This window comes from Pelophylax lessonae, assembly GCF_965119305.1.
Source record: "Pelophylax lessonae genome assembly, chromosome: 5".
Lineage (NCBI taxonomy): Eukaryota > Metazoa > Chordata > Amphibia > Anura > Ranidae > Pelophylax > Pelophylax lessonae.
In genome coordinates this window covers 237,902,574-237,917,424 of record NC_138772.1, presented here as the reverse complement: position 1 = coordinate 237,917,424, position 14,851 = coordinate 237,902,574, and the positions used below count along the sequence as shown (strand labels likewise).

General features: G+C 39.9%; 1 protein-coding gene across 1 annotated transcript in view; it reads left to right on the top strand.

Annotated features, from left to right (window-relative positions):
* The window catches only part of ADCY2 (adenylate cyclase 2), a gene marked incomplete at both ends in the record, with an annotated part of 1,451,075 nt that overhangs the window by 629,857 nt on the left and 806,367 nt on the right, over positions 1–14,851 (top strand). The gene's annotated exons all lie outside the window — the stretch shown is intronic.

Here is a 14,851-nt window from a genome sequence, read left to right as displayed (position 1 = left end):
TTTAGTACGGCCAGGGATATCCTCCTCATCCACATGTCCCAGCAGACAACGTAGGAGATTACAAATATTGGGAAACTGTGCAAGGGTAGCGATAAACTCCATCACTGCAGACCAGAAAGTCCTTATGAATGGGCACTCCCAAAACATATGAAAGAAAGTACCCTCAGCCCCAGAGCATTTTACACAGGTAGGAGATGCTAACTTGCCAATATGATACAGGAATGTGGGTGTATAGTACGCTCTGTAGAGAAATTTCAATTGGATGACTTTGTCTCTGGAGGAAATTACCAAGGGGATTTGCAAACGAAGGGTATCCTGCCACACCTCATAGTTACATAGTTACATACATAGTAGGTGAGGTTAAATAAAGACAATAGTCCATCCAGTTCAACCTGTGTAGGTGTGTGTGGCTGTAATCATCTCACATACCCCTGAATGTTCTGACCCTTGAGATGTAAGTCTAAGAGTCTTTTGAAAGCCACCATACTACCCGCAGAAACCACCTCTTGTGGTAGAGAATTCCACAATCTTGTAGCCCTAACAGTAAAGAACCCCCCACGTTGCCTGAGGTTAAAACGCTTCTCCTCTAATCGCATTCTATGCCCTCGAGTCCTCATGCAATCCCTTCGAATGAACAGCGTTTTTTCTAAGCTGGGATCCCCATTAAGATATTTATAAATTGCTATTATGTCCCCCCTCAGACGTCTCTTCTCCAGGGAGAATAAATCGAGCGATTGTAGACGCTCTTCATAGTCAAGGTCCTCCAATCCCCTAATTAGTTTAGTTGCCCTTCTCTGGACTCTCTCCAGCTCCAACACATCCCTCCTGAGGACTGGCGACCAGAACTGGACAGAATACTCCAGATGCGGTCGGACCAGAGTTTTATAAAGTGGAAGGATTATAGTCTTATCTCTGGAATACATCCCTTTCTTTATGCATGCTAATATTCTGCTGGCTTTGGCAGCTGCCGCTTGACATTGCATGCTGTTGCCTAATCTATCATCAACCAAGACTCCCAGATCCTTCTCCATTTTTGATTCCCCCAGGGGTTCCCCTCCTAAAGTGTATTGTGCTTTTATGTTTTTAGTCCCCAAGTGCAAAACTTTACACTTCTCCACGTTAAACCTCATTTGCCATGTCGTTGCCCACTCTGTAATTTTGTCCAGGTCATTCTGTAGGATATCTGCTTCATGCTGTGCAGTTATTGCCCTGGCCAATTTTGTGTCATCTGCAAAAACTGATAACGCACTACTGATCCCGTCCTCAATGCTGTTTATGAATAAATTGAACAAGGTTGGTCCCAGGACTGAGCCCTGGGGCACCCCACTTACAACCTCAGACCAGTCTGAGTATGCGCTGTTTATTACCACCCTTTGGACACGCCCTTTAAGCCAATTCCGTATCCAAGAGCAAACTCTGCGGTCGATGCCTGCAGACCTTATTTTATAAATTAAGCGCTTGTGGGGAACTGTATCAAACGCCTTAGCGAAATCCAAGTACACCACATCCACTGGTCTCCCCCTATCTAGCTCACAGCTTACCTCCTCGTAGAATGCTAAGAGATTGGTTTGACAAGAACGCCCATTTGTAAACCCGTGCTGATTACTGCTGATGATGTTGTTGTCTTTAGCAAACTCTACGATATAGTCCCTTATCATCCCCTCCAGAAGTTTACATACTATTGATGTCAAACTGACAGGCCTATAATTTCCCGGGATATGCCTCTGCCCCTTTTTGAATATCGGAATCACGTTAGCTTTCTTCCAATCCCCTGGTACATCTCCTGTCCTAATACTGTCAGCAAAGATCAGGAACAGTGGTTTGGATATAACCTTACTGAGTTCCTTGAGTACTCTCGGATGTACGCCATCCGGGCCTGGTGATTTGTTTGTGTTAAGTTTATCTAGCCTTTCCCTGATTTCACCCTCTGTTAGCCATAGTGGCAAGTCCTGTGTATTACTACTAACCATACAGTCATGGTCAGTGTACCCCTCAGTTTCCTGTGTAAAGACTGACGAGAAAAAAGCATTCAGCACGGTTGCTTTTTCAGTGTCCTCTGTAACCATCCCCCCATCATCGCTAATTATGTGTGCAATATGCTCTGCCCTAGTTTTTTTGCTGTTGATATATTTAAAGAATTTCTTTGGGTTTTTTTTTACTATCCTCTGCTATTTGTCTCTCAAAGTTGATTTTAGCCATCTTGATTTCGTGTTTACTTTTCTTATTTGCCTCCTTGTATTGCTCGAAAGCTGATACTGTGCCCTCTGATTTATATTTCCTGAAGGCCAATTTTTTTCCCCTAATAAGTTTTTTAACGCTACGGTTTAGCCAGCCAGGTTTGGCTTTGTCTCTTCTAAATTTATTTCCCATAGGAATGCACTGCAAGATGCATTTGCCTAATATGTTCCTAAAGCATTCCCATTTTTCCTCTGTGGTCAGTGATCCCAGGGTTTGGTCCCAGTTTACCCTTTCCATCAAGGAGTATAATTTTGGAAAGTTAGCCCTTCTGAAGTTTAGGGTTCTTATGTTCCCCACTTGCCTTGTTATATTGTTATTTACACTAAATGTGATCATCCTGTGATCGCTAGAGCCCAGGTTGTCCTGGACTACTACCTCCGAGATTAGGTCTGGGTCATTAGTGATCAATAGATCCAGGACTGCATTTTCTCTAGTCCTCCGAAAGGTTCAGAATATTAGCCCTTTAATAGCTGATAATCTATTAGATTTAGAGTGTTATAAAGTGGAATAATATGTAGATACAATATGTAGATACAATTTTATCATAAGAGGGGTTATTAAGTAACTTCTCCAATGCAGAGGGTTAGAGTGACACATTGCGTAGGCCAAATTGTGCAGCTGCGGTGTGTCAAAGCTGGAGATATCTAAAGTAGGCGGTAGTGGGTAGGTTGTATGAGCGTTGTAGATCAGCAAAGGAACGGAAGATGCCCTCTTAAGTGAGAGACTGATTTTATCCCATGTTTGGCCCAAAAAGTACCGTCATCCCTATGAAAGAATTCTTTAAATCTTGGGTTATGCCATAAAGGAGCGTTAGGGGAATGTACTGTAATCAAATTGGACATGTCCACTTTAGAGGCAGTGAAGACCCTGAGTGTCACAGAAGGTTTAGATCGGCGATGCAATACATTTTGCAACGATTCAAAGGAGGTAAGTATAACCGCCTCAAGGACCGAGGCAGCATTATTAGCTTCAGGGTAGAACCAACAATGTGTGTGGGCCAGTTGGGATGCTATGTAATAAAGCTGGAGATTAGGTGCCGCGAAGCCTCCCTCGGGGACAGGCAGCTGCAGGGTGTCTCTGGCTATCCTAGCGGCCCGCCCCCCAAATATAAAGGTTAGTATGGAGTCAATCTCTTGAAGGTGACGTTTGGGGATGTACACCGGGGAATTACCCTATATATAGGTTAATTTTACCTAGGATAGTGAGGGGTGGAGTACCCCATAGTTTTAGTTTAGTTTTGAGTTGGGTAATAAGCAAGTCTAGGTTATTAGCAAAGAATCCAGAAAAGGGCAGCTGAATTTAAACTCCCAGATAACGAAACCTATCTACCACTTTTTAGGGGCAGGAAGCAAGAAGAGATGGTGCAGCCTGGTGATCTATTGGAAACAAGGTAGATTTATCCCAATTTACCTGGAAACGTGAAAATTGTTGGATAACTGCAAGTAGTGTGGGGAGAGATTGTGTGGGTCAGCAAGATATATCAGCATATCATCATCAGCGTAAAGTGAAACTTTTTCTTCCAGGCCATTAATCATGAACCCAGCAATTCCTGGATGAGAGCGTATCAATGCAGCCAGGGGTTCTATGGCTAGAGCGAACAATAGTGGTGACAGGGGGCAGCCCTGTCTGGTGCCTCGCATTATTAGAAAGGTGTCAGATATATAACTATTCACCCATATTCTAGCCCGTGGTTTATAATAAAGTATTTTGACCCATCATAAAATTATCCCCAAAGCCACATTTTGCCAACACTTCCAGTAAGTAGGGCCACTCAATCGAATCAAACGCTTTGTCGGTATCCAACATTATAACAACCCTGGAACCCACAGTCCTAGTCTGGAGATTAGTAAATAGTCTGCGTAGATTAATAGAAGTGGACCTCCCCGGGATGAATCCAGTCTGATCCGCTCCTACAACGTCAGTGACAACTTTATTCAAACGTCTAGCAAGGGCTTTGGCCAAAATTTTTACATCAGTATTTATCAACAAGATAGGGCGATACGACTAACAATGGAGGGGGTCCTTATATGGCTTCGGGATGAGCACAATGAGAGCTTCAGTCATGGAGGGGGGCAAGCAACCTTCCTTAAAAGCAAATGTGAACACCTGAATTAAGTGAGGTTTCAACAGATCTTTATAGTGCAGGTACCATTCCACCAGGAACCTATCAAGTCCCGGTGTTTTGCCACGTGCAAAAGTACTAATAGCTCCAGCTATCTCCTCAGTCGTTAATGGGGATTCTAGAAGTGTAACTTGACTATTAGACAACCTAGGGAGGGTAATATCATGTAGGAAATCATCTAGCTCCACTATAGTATAATGTGCCCTGGTTTTATATAGTGTTGTATAAAACGATACAAAAGTCTCAACCACTTCAGGGGTTTGTTCAACCACAATTGCAGCCATAGTGATAATGCGGGGGATAGTACTAGGCTGAAATTCTGGTTTCTCTAAATACGCCAAAAGACGGCTATTTTTATCCCCCAGTTCAAATACTCTTTGATTTTGATACAGGAGTTTCTTTTGGGTACATTCTATAAGAATTAGGTCTAGGTCTCAGGCCTTATTCCTCCAACTAGCGTGGTTCTGTGGGGTGGGAGCAGTAGTGTATTACAGTTCAGCCATATGCAGCGTCTGTTCGGCATTGGCCAACTTAGACTGACCAGCTTTCCTGGCTACTCCAATGGCCGAAGAGAATGCACCTCTCACGGTAGCCTTAAAGGCATCCCACTTCCCACTGTGGAAGCAGTTTGGGCGTTCAACAGCCAGTATGCAACTATGCATTCATTTCAGCCAACCCTTGATCAGCAACTGCTGAATCAGCAAACCACAAGAGGCTCAGCCTCCACAATTTGTAATTACTAGGAGTACCCAGAGCGAGGTCCACCGTCAAGGGTGAATGGTCAGACACAGCTCTGCGGAGGTATTTAATATCTGAAAGTAACTCAATAATTCCTGAGGGAGTAAACAGAGATCAATACGGGACATAGTACCATGGGTGCCAGAGTAGCACGAAAATTCCCTAACCCCAACATGCTTCCATCTCCAGGCTTCTAGAAGGTCTAGTTTATCCAAATAGGAATTGAGAGGAGTGGGCGGATTAATTAAACTGCCAGATCTATCCAGGGAATTGTCAAGAACCGTGTTGAAGACACTTGCCATAATGAGGTGTCCCTCAGCCATTTCCAAAATGAAGCCCAGGATCCGATCAAAGAAGGATTTAGTAAAGGGAGGGGGGATGTACAGATTTACCTAAGTATATGGTTTTTCCAAAAGTTAAAAAATAAGAATAATAAATCAACCATTAGGGTCTGTTTTGATATGTTTAATAGAGAGGGGGGTAGATTTGGCTATTAGGATAGAAGTACCTCTAGCATAGGTTGAATAGGTAGAGTGGAGCGCATAGGCTATACGTGCATTTTTAAGAGCCATGACTCTGGACCCCTGGAGATGAGTCTCTCGAAGGAGAATAATATGTGGAATATGCCACTTCAGGTATTCAAACATTAACGAGCGTTTGACCTTGGCGTTAAGCCCCCTGACATTCCAAGAAATTATGCGTAGATTATCCATGAGACAAGTGAGGGAACTTGGATTGGCACCCCGGTGCCCCCATTTTGTAACAGAGAAGCCCACAGTGCCAAGCCTACATACCATGGGTAGAAACACCTGCAAATATCTGGCAAATATGTTGCATAAACCTCAATAGGAAGTGGATGATAACAGATCGCAGTTAGGCACATAAAAGCACAGTAGGCCAGTAGAAACAATAACGGAGCCCCTTGAAAAAAAAAAAAAAAGAAGAAAGAAGCATCCCTAACCCACCTGGCCCTCAAGTACCAACTATAGAGAGCTTTGAATCCCATACCAAAACAATGTACTGGGAAAGCGTATATCTGCCCGTCTATAGGTAGGGCATACGCTCTGGTGTAAAACAGAAGAAAACAAGGAGTAGAAGTGAATCTGTAGAAAAACTCTGCCCAAAGTGCCCTTCTGGGAAACAGTAGAAAAATTTGAAGAAGGTCGGCAGGGGAACAGCAGACATCTGTGCATTCCAAGCCTAGACAGATACAGGCGTGAATCCCCCTCTCAACGGGGGGGCGAACAGCGGTCCCGGGGTGCAGGATCTCTGAGACCCAGGTAGTCCACCCATTGTGCAGCTTCCTGTGGATCAATAAAGAAGTGAGCCTTGCCTTGGTAGATAATGCGCAAGCATGCAGGATGCAACATACTGTAGGGCAGTTGTAGATATCGTAATTTATTTTTCACTGCAAGGAATGAGGCCCATTGCTTCTGCGTATTAGCCGAGAAGTCAGGAGAAATGGTAACCATATTATTGTTGTAGGAGATGCGACCCTTCTCTCCGGAAACCCTGAGTACAGCCTCTTTGTCACGATAATGCAGTAACGTTATAAAAATGGGTCAAGTTGGTGTCCCTGGTGGTAGCGGGCACAATGGGAGCCTGTGAACTCTCTTTATGGCAAATAATGGGAAAAATGTATCAGCCACAAACGTAGTAATGAGCCATTGCTCCATAAAGGATTCAGGGGTTTTGCCGTCAGGGAACCCCAAAAAACGCAAATTATTGCACCGCAGGTGGTCCTCCAAGTCAGTGAGTTTATCAGTGGTGGCAGCATGATCCCTCTTTAGCTCAGTCACAGAAGTCTGCATGGAACGGGTAGTATCCTCAATATCACTGATATATTGTTCTGCATTACTGACTCTGTGGCGGAGGTTATGGACATCCTGCCACAAGTCCATCCGAACACTCTAGTGTACCCACAGGAGGCGATGAAATCGGGTCCCAGGTCCGTAAGGATTATTGCAGGATCAGGGCAATGTGGACATAGCTCCGAGACTGCGCTGCTTCACATCCGGTAGTCGGCCACGCCCCCCATTTTTATCTATAGTTTACTCATTTAAAATTCATGTATAGAGACAGTATGACACCCAACATGTTAAACCAGACTCTTCTTGTTTTGGAAAGACTTCTCAAACCCAAGGACATTACCATATTTACAATTTGGGAAAATTTACTTTTCACCACATTCTGTGTTAAGTGTTTTTCATACAGTTCAATATATGTACTATATGTATATATTGGTTATATAAATATGCACTATATTATATACTGTGTGTGTGTATGTGTATATACACTATATATATATATATATATATATATATATATAGATATAGATATATATACAACCCAATTCCAAAAAAGTTGTGACACTGTACAAATTGTGAGTAAAAAAAGGAATGGACTCATTTACAAATCTCGTAAACTTATATTTTATTCACAATATAATATAGATGACATATCAAATGTTGAAAGTGAGACATTTTGAAATGTCATGCCAAATATTGGATCATTTTGGATTTCATGAGAGCTACACTTTCCAAAAAAGTTGGGACAGGTAGCAATAAGAGGCCGGAAAAATTAAATGTACATATAAGGAACAGCTGGAGGACCAATTTGCAACTTCTTAGGTCAATTGGCAACATGATTGGGTATAAAAAGAGCCTCTTATAGTGGCAGTGTCTCTCAGAAGTCAAGATGGGCAGAGGATCACCAATTCCCCCAATGCTGCGGCGAAAAATAGTGGAGCAATATCAGAAAGGAGTTTCTCAGAGAAAAATTGCAAAGAGTTTGAAGTTATCATCATCTACAGTGCAAAATATCATCCAAAGATTCAGAGAATCTGGAACAATCTCTGAGCGTAAGGGTCAAGGCCAGAAAACCATACTGGATGTCCGCGATCTTCGGGCTCAGGAATACTTCCAGAAAACATTGTTGGTGAACACAATCCACCGTGCCATTCGCCGTTTCCGGCTAAAACTCTATAGACCAAAAAAGAAGCCATATCTAAACATGATCCAGAAGCTCAGGCATTTTCTCTGGGCCAAAGCTCATTTAAAATGGACGGTGGCAAAGTGAAAAACTGTTCTGTGGTCAGACGAATCAAAATTTTAAGTTCTTCTTGGAAAACTGGGACGCCATGTCATCTGGACTAAAGAGGTCAAGGACAACCCAAGTTGTTATCAGCACTCAGTTTAGAAGCCTGCATCTCTGATGGTATGGGGTTGCATGAGTGCATGTGGCATGGATAGCTTACACATCTGGAAAGGCACCATCCATGCTGAAAGGTATATCCAAGTTCTAGAACAACATACTGTATGCTCCCATTCAGACATCGTCTCTTTCAGAGAAGACCTTGCATTTTCCAACATGACAATGCCAGACCACATACTGCATCAATTACAACATCATGGCTGCGTAGAAGAAGGATCCGGGTACTGAAATGGCCAGCCTGCAGTCCAGATCTTTCACCCATAGAAAACATTTGGCGCATCATGAAGAGGAAGATGCGACAAAGAAGACCTAAGACAGTTGAGCAACTGGAAGCCTGTATTAGACAAAAATGGGACAACATTCCTATTCCTCAGTCCCCAGACGTTTGCAGACTGTTATAAAAAGAAGAGGGGATGCCACACAGTGGTAAACATGGCCTTGTCCCAACTTTTTTGTGATGTGTTGATGCCATGAAATTTAAAATCAACTTATTTTTCCCTTAAAATGATACATTTTCTCAGTTTAAACATTTGATATGTAATCTATGTTGTATCCTGAATAAAATTTTGAAATTTGAAACTTCCACATCATTCCATTCTGTTTTTATTCACAATTTGTACAGTTTACCAACTTTTTTGGAATTGGGCTTGTAAGCCCCCATTATGCTTTCTATTGGTTAAAATTCCATGTTAGATGTAACTATGTAGAAATATAATTTATATTCCATTATCAAACATTTTCCCTCGCTGCACGTCCCCGTAAGGTGGCATAACCATATCCCTAGTATCCTTTTACAATCTCACACTCTCAAACCACTTCGACTGTTATATCTTCTTATCACATATCATATAAATTTAGTTACCTGACAACACGGAATTTGAATAGAAGCACATATCACTTTTGGATATATCGTTTTGGATGGGATTTTACAAATTATTCATCAATTGTTGGACTTTTTATATTAATTTAAAAAGGGATCATAAGCACTAAATCACTTTCATATAAGTAGCACATCATAGTGCAAGAAGATATCGTTGCACTAATATTTGTGGTCACTTGGTCACATACGAACTTTACAAATTAATTTATTTATATATTTATATACATTTTTCACTTGTGCACGTATGCACTTTATATTTATCTATATATATTCACAATTCATATTTAAAATTACTTGCTAAGATTGCACTCTAATTTGGGAGGATTTACATGCACTTTATATTTATAAAAATATAAATTGATGAAAAAGATTTAATGATATTTGCCATTGTCAATCTTATAAACACAAGTTTACCACCAGACACTAAATTAACAATTAATGTGATTGTGTAAAACAAAATGAAAACAGCGCTTAACACACAAATGTGAGTGATCAAAAAAAGGAGGAATCTCCTGAAAGTGCAATTTATATAACGATAAATGTGGTATGTTATGCAGCTGCTGTGCATCCAAAAAGATTTTGGAAAAAACGTGTGTGGAAATTAAATTATAACAGCGCTAGCAAGAAAACATTGTGATGAATAAATATATTGTAAAGTGCAGGTGCAAAAAAAACTGTAAACAATAAATATATAATAAATTTTCGGTATGAATAATAATATTATAGAAATCTATAAGAAGTCCTTATTTCTTAGTGCAGTAATTATATAAAGTGCTCAAGTGCAGATCCTTAATCCTTGGTGCAAATAATTAGGTAAGGTGCTCGAGTGCAAATCGGTCCAATCAAACAAAGGTGCTCCAGTAAGTGACCCTCCAGGTCCCGTACTCACCACAATTGAGAGATGAAGAAATTAAATGCGGCTTGTGGCAACCGAGCTCCAATATTTGTTGTTCCAAGGGATAGAAAGGGCCTTTGATGGAATCCCTCCAAGCAAGCAATAATCGTATAATCCAGATATATGGGATAAAAGAAAGGGGCCAATAGTGTAATACGTCCCAATATTTATTCCCCCAAAAGTTTTAAATTGTACTTCCAGAAAAGAACGTTATCATTCGCATAAATAAGACAAACAGGAACGCCGCAATGGCGTGCGTTCCACCGAATCCAGGAAGCTTGACCGGATGTGACAATGCGTAGCTGTACGCCGGAAGCTACGTCAACGCATTTCACCCGATAAGTGGGCGTTTTCAAAAGACATCATTTCCGGGCACGGTCAGCCTATTTATATCCCGCTTTGATTCTAATAATATCCGGGATAGTTCCTATATCCGGTTATTGTTTAAACTTGTCTATTAGAGTATCAATATTAAAGCTGCCTGGTAATGCAACTTTAGAATGTATAATAAATTATTTAATGGCACCAAATTAAAAACAATTAATATGAGTGTTATATTCGCATGGTGCTACGGTACTGCTTCCTGTTTACATTTATGTCATCACATGACCTTTCAATATTGTGTTGAATACAGTAGAATCATAAATATCATCTCATTATCTTAGATAAATAAACATAACTACATAAATATGATGGAATTGAATTTAAAAAGGTGTATATAGATAATGGTGATTTAAAAAATATGATTGAATAAAAAATATTAAATCTGATAAATTAATATCTGATAAATTAATATGTGGGTGAAAGATGATATTGTGATCAATATATGAATCTATTGTGTTGATAAATATGTGAATCTATTATATTGGTACAGATTACATTTTTTATTGTGTGAATATTAAATAAATAGTCAAGCTTCCTGGATTCGGTGGAACGCACGCCATTGCGGCGTTCCTGTTTGTCTTATTTATGCGAATGATAACGTTCTTTTCTGGAAGTACAATTTAAAACTTTTGGGGGAATAAATATTGGGATGTATTACACTATTGGCCCCTTTCTTTTATCCCATATATCTGGATTATACGATTATTGCTTGCTTGGAGCGATTCCATCAAAGGCCCTTTCTATCCCTTGGAACAACAAATATTGGAGCTCGGTTGCCACAAGCCGCATTTGATTTCTTCATGCGCTGATATCTCTCAATTGTGGTGAGTAGGGGACCTGGAGGGTCACTCACTGGAGCACCTTTGTTTGATTGGACCGATTTGCACTCGAGCACCTTACCTAATTATTTGCACCAAGGATTAAGGATCTGCACTTGAGCACTTTATATAATTACTGCACTAAGAAATAAGGACTTCTCATAGATTTCTATAATATTATTATTCATACCGAAAATTTATTATATATTTATTGTTTACAGTTTTTTTTTGCACCTGCACTTTACAATATATTTATTCACCACAATGTTTTCTTGCTAGCGCTGTTATAATTTAATTTCCACACACGTTTTTTCCAAAATCTTTTTGGATGCACAGCAGCTGCATAACATACCACATTTATCGTTATATAAATTGCACTTTCAGGAGATTCCTCCTTTTTTTGATCACTCACATTTGTGTGTTAAGCGCTGTTTTAATTTTGTTTTTCATTTTTTCCAAAAATTCTTTGGATGCACAGCTGCTTCACCAATTTATTTATTTAGTGATTTATACATATTTTTTAGATATCACTTACAGACACCAAATAATCGGTCCAAAATGGAAACAGATCCCACACCGCCCATGGACATTTTTAACTTTATGAAAAATAAAAAATTAGATGCGGATGAATTTTTTTCATCAAGCAATGTAGGACTTAGTTTAAATCAAGATTTTAAAGTCCTAAAGAATACCATGGATAAACAAGTCAGAACATGGTGGGACATTTTCACCTTAAACAAATACATCAAAGATGGAATGACCCCAAGGAGATTAAGGTGGGATCCAGCCCCAAACGATGGATTAGTGGATAAAGCTTTAGAGGAAGAATGGTTTGGTTTCTTTAACCTTATGGAAAGAAAACTTTTAGAATTGTTGATTTCTAGGAGAACAAAAAAACTAAAACTTCTAGAAGCAATGATTAATGGCATCAAAGCCAAATTTGTAAATTTAGAAGAGACAACAGAATTTAAAGAAAATATGACAAATTTACAAGAATTTGTTGAAAAGGTAGACAGGGACACCCAAAGGAAAAAAATGAACTCTGATGAGACTCTGGGGACTACAAATTCAACAAAATATACAAATGGCAGGAAAATCTGGACGCACAAGAAGGTGTTTCCAGATCCTCCTCAGTAGAACGAGACAATCCCTATCCAATAGCCACCACTCCCATGTTATTGGGAAATGCAAATGGAACTTGCCCACAAACACCGCTAGAAACCCCCAGAACAGGAGGGTATAACAATAGGGCATACACCAACCAAAGAGGCCCACAGAACAACACTCCATACGCCAGATCCGAACTGAGTACACCTGCATATAATATCCCTACCAATAACAGATTTGCAGCCCTTAGAGATGATCCACCCCAAGAGTATTATTCTCAGGCCAATGGCTATTATAATAACTCCAATTACTATAGGGGGAATCAAGGACATCGACCACCCTATCACAATGGAGGGTTCCGGGGCGGGAGAGGCAACAATTCAGGTTATAACAATTACAACAATTACAGAGGGGATTTTCAGAGGAGAGGATCAGGCAGGCCCCAATGGAGAGGAAGAGGAGCACCCAATTACAGGGGGAGAGGGGGCAACCAATACCAATTGGACAGGAGAGAGGAATGGAGACCATGGCCACTCATGGGACCCCCACAAGAATACAGAGAATCAAGAGAAGAAGAACCAGAGGATGCAGAGGAGGGCAGAAAAAGAAAAAGACAAAATTAATGGAGGGTATCTTTAATCTTAGCAATGTCAAATTTACTGAAGATGAACTAAAAGTTTTTAGTTTGGGATTAAAGTTTGCACCAGACAAGAATATCAATAAATTTGACACCTATATAGACTTACAAAAATTCATTAGGAAACTTAATGTTAAGAAATTTTATGCAGGGAGGCCATCAACCAATAATTTACCCACTGGAGATTTTACATATACACAATTGCGAAACAAGTCTGTTTTTAACCCGAAAGTGAAAAATAGCCAGTTTTTAGATGTTTTTAAGGTCATGGTGGAAAATGATTTAGAAAGTATGAAAATTAAAAGATCAAGAAAAAAAGAGGATGTTGAAAAAGGTTTACAGTTATTAGAAAAAAGAAACAACATAGTAATTAGATCAGCGAACAAGGGAGGGGGACTAGTGATCCTCAACAAAGAGGACTACCTAAAAGAATTAAATAGACTGGTAAATGACGCTGATACGTATGAAGAATTAAAAAGTAACCCCACAAAAAAATACAAAGCAAAGCTGACCAAATTGATTAAATGGGCAAGCAGAGAGGGCATCTTAAACAAAAAAGAAAGTAGATATTTAATTCCAGATGCGCCCAGACTACCAGTCATATACCAACTGCCCAAGATTCATAAAAATGGAGAACACCCACCTGGAAGGCCGATCATAAGTGGAGTAGACTCCCTCCTATCCAGGTTGGGTGAATACATAGATTGCTTCTTCCAACCCCTAGCACAAGAGGGGGAAGCTTATTTAAAAGATAGTAAACATCTGATGGAAATACTTATGGATTTGGAGGTAGAGGAGAGGGACATCCTAGTGAGTGTGGATGTCAACTCCCTCTATACTAACATCAAACAAAAACATGCTTTAGAAGCAGCTAAATGGGCGTTGGATAAAACTGAAATAAAAACCAAACAGAAGGAGTTCCTGCTACAGGGATTAGATTTAGCCATGAGTCACAACTACTTCTGGCATGAAAAAAGATTTTACCGCCAAAAGAAAGGTGTAGCTATGGGGGCAAAATATGCCCCCTCCATAGCTAATGTATTCATGCAAAAGTGGGAACAAGAAGCCATTTTCAACAATACCCCCCCTGAATTAATCACATACAAATGGTACATCGATGATGTTTTTATGGTATGGCGAGGTTCGCAGAACTCACTAATGGAATTTTTAGCCTATATTGGACAGAACCAATACGACATTTCATTTTCACACACCATGAACCTAGAGGGTTTAAACTTTTTAGATTTATTTATTTTTAAAAATGAAAACAGACTTTTTACCAAAACATATTTTAAAGAAGTCGATGCCAATGGTTACATACCCCTAGGAAGCTGCCACCATCCAAAATGGCTCAATGCCATTCCAAAGGGACAAATGATGAGAGTCAGAAGAAACTGTAACAGATACCAAGACTATGAAATTCAAGCTGATTTATTGGTAGATAAATTTAAAGAAAAAGGCTACAAAAATAAAGACCTGATTAAAATAAAAAACAAAGTGGGGAATATGGAAAGGAAAGATCTTTTTACCAAGAAAACCAAAAACCAAGATGATTTTAGCATAGCCTTTTTAACCAGCTTCTCTAGACAACACTCAGAATTAGAAAAAATTATTAAAAAACATTGGCCTCTACTGATGAAAGATGACATTTTAAAAACCTTTTTACCCCCAACACCAAAATTCATCTACACCAAACCCAAAACTCTAAGGTTACAATTGGCCCATGATGTGGTGAACCCACCTAAAAAAACCTGCACCTTCTTTGACCAGGTGGGTTTTTTCAGCTGTGGAAGATGCATGATTTGCAGGACATCAAAAC